This window comes from Zingiber officinale, chromosome 2A, assembly GCF_018446385.1.
Source record: "Zingiber officinale cultivar Zhangliang chromosome 2A, Zo_v1.1, whole genome shotgun sequence".
In the NCBI taxonomy this organism is placed as follows: Eukaryota; Viridiplantae; Streptophyta; class Magnoliopsida; order Zingiberales; family Zingiberaceae; genus Zingiber; species Zingiber officinale.
In genome coordinates, this window is record NC_055988.1 from 118159729 (window position 1) to 118166441 (window position 6713).

Here is a 6713-nt window from a genome sequence, read left to right on the forward strand (position 1 = left end):
GACTATTTAGCTTCCTGAATTCAAAAGGGTTTAAGGAAGGTCAAATTGATCCTATACTTTTTATAAAACCCCTTGACTTAGAAATATTCATAGTCCAAGTATACGTAGACGACATAGTATTTAGGTTAACCAACTCAAAATTCTTTAAAAAATTTATAACTTTAATGAAAAATGAATTTGAAATAAGTGTAATTAGAGAGTTAAACTATTTTCTAGGTGTCACACCCTAGAGGAGTCCCTGCCCGACAAACGGGCAACATTTCCCCTGTAACTATGACAATATGAAACATATATACAATACCACAAGGCTACTCACAAGCTATAATTAACAGCTCACATAGTTGGAATATACACAACCACGCAGTTATATACACAACTCACTCGGCTGGAACAAAATGATCACAACCACGTAGTTGTATAATAATTAGTCCACGCGACTGTACAAAAAAAACATCACGAAAAATGAAAGGAAAACCTATAAACTAAAAAAAGACTGCAAGTTGGCTAGGCTTTACACAACCACAACAAAGCAAATACAAGACACCACACAGAAAAACTCCAAAACAAATCAAGTTATACAATGTCAAGTCCACAAAATGTAATGCAAGTAAAACAAGAAACAAAACTAGAAACCATCTTCGGATGTGACGTGGGATCGATAGACAGGATACTCTAAGTGACTCCATAATCATCTACCAACTACCTAAGGAAAAAGACAATACACAAATGCGGTGGTGAGTGCGGATCACTCAACGGGTAATAAACAAGATAGTGCATGGTCTAAATAAAATATGGAGATCAAAGTATACAGTCTCAATAGGGAAATAAGAGCATGATCATACTGACATAATCAATGCATCTAAACATAACTGCATAATGAATACACATACCCAATCTGGATCTAACGCATAAGATCATGATCACCCATGACATAATAAACATGAAATCCCAATCTGTATCTAACACATAAGGTTAATATCGAAATGACATAATAAATGCACATACCAAAACTGGAATCGACGCATACGGAATAATGATCAATAAACTCACCATGGATCAGCAACAGACCTGCTCGTAACACCTGAGCAATATAACCAACAACATATACATGTATAATAAATGACATCTATGAAGCATCGAACATATGCAACAATTATAGCTCAAACAGGTACAACATATCATAATCACATATAGCTAGTAACTACTAGACATGTATGCAAATATATCTCCACAAGATGCACCAAGCATCATATGAAAATGTGCATGCACGTCACATGGTGTCACTCTTGCCCGTCCCTCCAATTGCCACGACCCCTGTGTGGCTGAGAGGTCGGGATAATGATAATTGTACAATCCTCCAGCAAACACTACTCTCGAGTGGCCGAGGCGATAATGCGCTATGTAGTTATCTAACTACATAGAGATGGGGTCCCTAACTATTCACAATGCCAGATATCACAACACCTAGTGACCGGATGGCAAGATAGGACAAGCGGCAAATGCTCCAGCTACCACTACCCATGAGTGGTCGAGTGTGAGATGCTAAAAATAACTGACAACTCCCTCACACCACAAGGGAGATAATGGTCATCAACATGCAATGTCATGATGAACATGATGTAAATAATCATGATACCAACATGATCATCATCAATGCAACATCCCTAATCATCATAAATACCTCTAATACAATGATTCATCTAATATGTATGTCTACAGGTATGGATAAATCCAATTGGCATCTACTAAGCAATAAATACAATAAGTAGCAACACCAGACACGTACACACTATACACGTACACACCCTACAACATAAGTATAATCAACACGCGCGATACCTCCAATATCACACCAGACACATAAGATCATCAACATAGGTATTATCAACATGATTCCTCCAATAGTACACATCAGATACATGTACACACAACATAGATACTGTAAATATGGCAACAAATAACAATTTAATCATATAGTTTAATAGACGAATAACCTTAAGGGAATTTTCAAGAATTTTTAGAAATCTTCTGGGAATTTTTCGGAGCTCGTATGATGAGTTTAAGGGGATCAATTATTGGGCCACGGGAAAACCTGTTTAAGCTACCCACTTAAACGAGGAAAAGTTTTATTTTTATTTTCCTTTTTTCCTTTTCTTTTCCTTCTCCCGTCGCCGAACCCATCGCCACTCCTTCTTCTCCTCTTTGTCTCCCCCAACCGAAGCGACGCCGATCTCCTCCTCCTCTTCATCGCGTCGCCCACACCCGACCACCTCCTCATCTTCCCCCCAAGACGATCCTCTCCCTCACCCTATTCCTCTTCTCAATACAAGCCGACAACCTCTCTACCTGATCCCATTTCTTCCCCTCTTCATCACTGTTCTTCTTCTGATCCACTGCAGTCAGCCCGAGCGCCACTCGAGTGTCGCCTTTCGGAACAACGTTGGTGTGGCGCTATCTTCTCCATGAGAAGATCACTCGACGAGGTGGTAGATCTATCGCCAAGATCTATTTCTGATCGCCTAGGCGCTGCGCCAACCATCGCTGGAGACCATCTCCTCTCCCGATTTGCCGCGAGTCACAGTGCCTAGCCACTTCTCGCAACATGTATGAGTCGACAAGTCTCCACTTATTTTTGGATCCCTAGTGTTGACCCTCACCTTGCGCCGTCGTATCCCTTTCTTCTAGGCATCCAAGCTTGTTGTTGTGCCCTAGTTCCAAACCACCGCCGACCATTTTTGGTCTTTCCGATCAGAGACACCATCTTCAACAAAAGCATGCAGATCGGGATTTAGGGTAAGTGTGTAGAGTTAGTTTGATGCCAGAAGAAAATTCTTCCTTAGTTGTTTCATTGGATTTGATTAGGGCTCCTGTGATGAAACTGACTAGCTATTCACCGTGGTAATAGTTGCTATTTTTCCGCAACTGTTAGGGTGAGTTTATGTCTAGTTAGAATGAAGTAGTTTTAGAGTGAGTTTCTATTTTTGTAGATCTGGATTGTTAGATCTGGTATATAAATTGAATTAGGTATGAATTGGATTATATGGTTGGATAATAGATTTATATTAGGTGAGTTTAGAATTAATTAAGTATAGATTTAAATCTAAATGGAATAACTGGGGTTAAGGAAACTAACCCTAGTTGACCGTTGAGATATATTTAATTAGGGTTAAATGATGATCTAATCTAAGCTTCGAGTTAGATCTGATTTATGTAGTTAACAGAGATTAAATGGAATTAAAAATCTAGTTTCTTAATCAGATTAGGAGTTTGGTTTAGCTATTTTGCTTACAATAAAACTTAGCTAAATTGTACAATTTATTACATGACTTTGATTCGGGACAAGCACTTCGACATAGTGATTGTTTCGCTCAATCTACATTTGAGGCAGGTACCTTGACTTATCTTTTAGATATTGTCATTTGATATGCATGGATTTTAATGAGTAGTCATAATTATGTTATATCTACATCGGTATGTCATTGCTTGATTCCTTTAGGATGCTTATTTATTACTTGTTTTACATCCATTACCCTCTTGACTATTTATGCTCATAGAGGTAGTGACATACCATGCCTTATGATATACCGGACTAGACATTTACCATATCTGATAAGTGTACCTAGATCTTCTTTTGAGCCATTTATTTTTGGTACATATTTTATGGAGGTAGATATGGTCAGGATTTACATGCTTAGTGTCATGCACCATATTGCATTATTGCATGTTGAGCGATTGATAACTCTATTATTGTTGAGTTCATCCCTAGTTACATGGATCTGCACGCACAACCACTCATGGGTTAGTCGTATATCAGGTAGGGGGTGTGACATGCAGTTTGCTCTGTCAATGCTCTGCTGGTCCACTCATGGGTAGCGTGACGCAGCGTGGTAGCATGACAGGGGTCCCTCCTCTGGATTGTCTCAGGGAGATGAGAGCATTGAGCTCCCCCACTTATGATTTGGGGTTGGAGGATAGTTGTACTTCGACAGCATCCTATTCACTCGGTCACTCATCAGGAGTAGTGATGGCAAAGTGCACAGTTATGATAGCCCTACCCACTCGGTCTCACCATCGTGTGTGAGATAGCTGACTGCCATCAAGGTGACCAGGACATGTCTTTTGCATCATATGCATGATTGCATTTATTGCTTATATTTGGTGCACTTTGTTTGCTGCATATTTGGTGGAAACATATGATTGACATGCATACAGGAGATATGATATTTTCGATCTGACGACCTTATTATTCTAATAGGAGGTCCCGGTGAGTACAACTTCTTCCATTCCTTTCAGTTTTTCATTTTTCCATTATTATTCCAAGAGGTTGTACGCATAATTATTACTATTGGCTATTTATTACTATGCATATCAGCTTGGTATCCACTGACTGTTGCACTCACCCCGTTGATTATTACTATTTCAGGTTGAAGCTGTCAGGAGGTTCCAGTCGCTAGTCCCCACCCTGAGTCGTGACAGTTTTCTACCTTTGGACTTGTGATTTCCTTGTTATATTTTTATATATTTATGATGTATAACTGTAGTCGTGGATTTTTTTTTTCGAGTTTTGGTTTACTGCCTTTGTTTTCCACTACGTTGGATTTTTGTTGTGGGTTGAAGTTTTTCGTTGTATTAGTGGAGAAGGTCTTATTTAGATAAACTGCGTGATTGTGTCAGCCAGAGGCTGAGTTAATATAAACTACGTGGATTGTTAGTTATTTTTATTGTTATTGTTCTGGCCATGTTGGCCGAGGTGTTGGAGTGTATACTAAAAGCATAGCTTTTTATAAACATTTATTTTGAAATAAAGAATCACATTGGTCAAATGTCTACATTTATATGCTAAGTGTAGTTGTTCAATTAATTTATATTGTAGATAACATGGTGTGTGGTGTCACACACAGATGATCATGTTATCAATTCCTTATAAATTATAAACAGTAGCTCATGACTAAGATAGATAGGAACAAACCATTGGAATAGCCGTAGTTGTAACGTCCGCCCCTCCTGCTAGTAGGGCGGGGTTACTTTACTACTACTTGCGGAAACATACATGGATATTAAAATTTCTTTCAAAAGTAAAACAGTAGAAGTATCATGAAGTCATGCGGACACTAACATAAATAACTTAGTTCATGTCAACATAAAAAAAATAGCATAAGCAGGTCTTTTATTTGTTTTAGCCGAGCCACCACCACACACATCTTTTTGCCTCTCCTGCGGCTCCCCTAGTTCATCCATTCTTTGCCCTTATCTGCGGTACAAGGAAAGTAAGCTATAAGCACACAGACTTAGTAAGATCCTTTCCTACTCACAAAACCATATATCATAGCATAATCACATAAGCATATAACAATGGAAACATAATCATCTAACATCGAAATGCGAAAACATAGCATCATATCATATCATCTTATAAAGAACATCATGCTACATCATATCATAAATCATAAGAGTGTCATGTCATATAAATCATAAGGGCATAGCATATCATAAAGAGATATCATGATGTATCATATCATCAATAAAAGAATATCATGTCATATAAATCATAAAAGTATATCATATCATAAATCATAAGAGCATCATGTCATATAAATCATAAGGGCATAACATATCATAAAGAGATATCATGATGTATTATATCATCAATAAAAGAACATCATGTCATATAAATCATAAAAGCATATCATATCATAAATCATAAGAGCATCATGTCATATAAATCATAAGGTATAACATATCATATCATAAATCATATCATGCAGGATGTCTTTTAAAACATGTATCATGTCATATGTAAGATGTCTTAAAACATATCATATAGTACTTGAACATAATATCATCATGAGGGTCCGGCTTGTACCGCATATATACATAAATACGCGCAATCCCTAGGACAGGGTAGCTAGCCCGAACCTAATAGGGATCTAGGTCCGTACTACGACCGTCGACCTAGGGCCGTATTAAGGAGCCCATCCCTTTACTAGACCCGTTCATAGTCCGTCGGCCTAGGGGCGCTTATGGAGCCCACCCTTGGTACAAGCCATACAAAGTAAAATAGCATATCATGGTTCATGTCATAACATAGCATATCATATCTTATCATATCATGAAGAGTGCTCTTAGTCCCCAAGGGGAAGCAACTCTTAGGCCTTCACTTATCATATCATAAAGAGTGCTCTTAATCCCAACAAAAAGGGAAGCAACTCTTAGGCCTTTGCTTATCATATCATAAAGCATGCATACTTTGGCACATAGCACATCTTAAGAGACATTATCATGCATGGATCATAAGCATACATAAATGAGCATATTATTTGTCATATCATAAAACATGCATACTTGAGCACATAGCACATCATAAGAGACATTAACATGCATGGTTCATAGGTATACATAAATGAACACATCACTTATCATAGAAAAACATAATCATGCATGGAATCATTAAATAACATCTCTTAATTCATAACGTAGCATGTGAGGCACATCTAGGCTCCTAAACCCATCATGGCCGAAGTTCAAAGACTATGAACTTAAACTCTAAACAACATACAAGCATAAGAATCTCATGTTAACTTCATATCATATCATAAGTAAAGTCATAAGCATGTTAATCCAATTTTTAAGCTTTCCTAGGTCTCTAATTTGATCATGGCCGAAAGTTCATGAAGAAGAAAAATAAGCTCTAAACAACATACAAGCATAAATAT

The 6713-nt window shown here is 37.7% G+C and overlaps 1 long non-coding RNA gene across 1 annotated transcript; it reads left to right on the forward strand.

Moving 5' to 3' along the window:
* The first annotated feature begins 2217 nt into the window (after positions 1-2217).
* Positions 2218-4547, forward strand: LOC122042079. The gene is made up of 3 exons (XR_006129149.1): positions 2218-2604; positions 2686-2793; positions 4424-4547. It is a non-coding gene; the product is annotated as an uncharacterized LOC122042079 (long non-coding RNA).
* The last annotated feature ends 2166 nt before the right edge of the window (positions 4548-6713 follow it).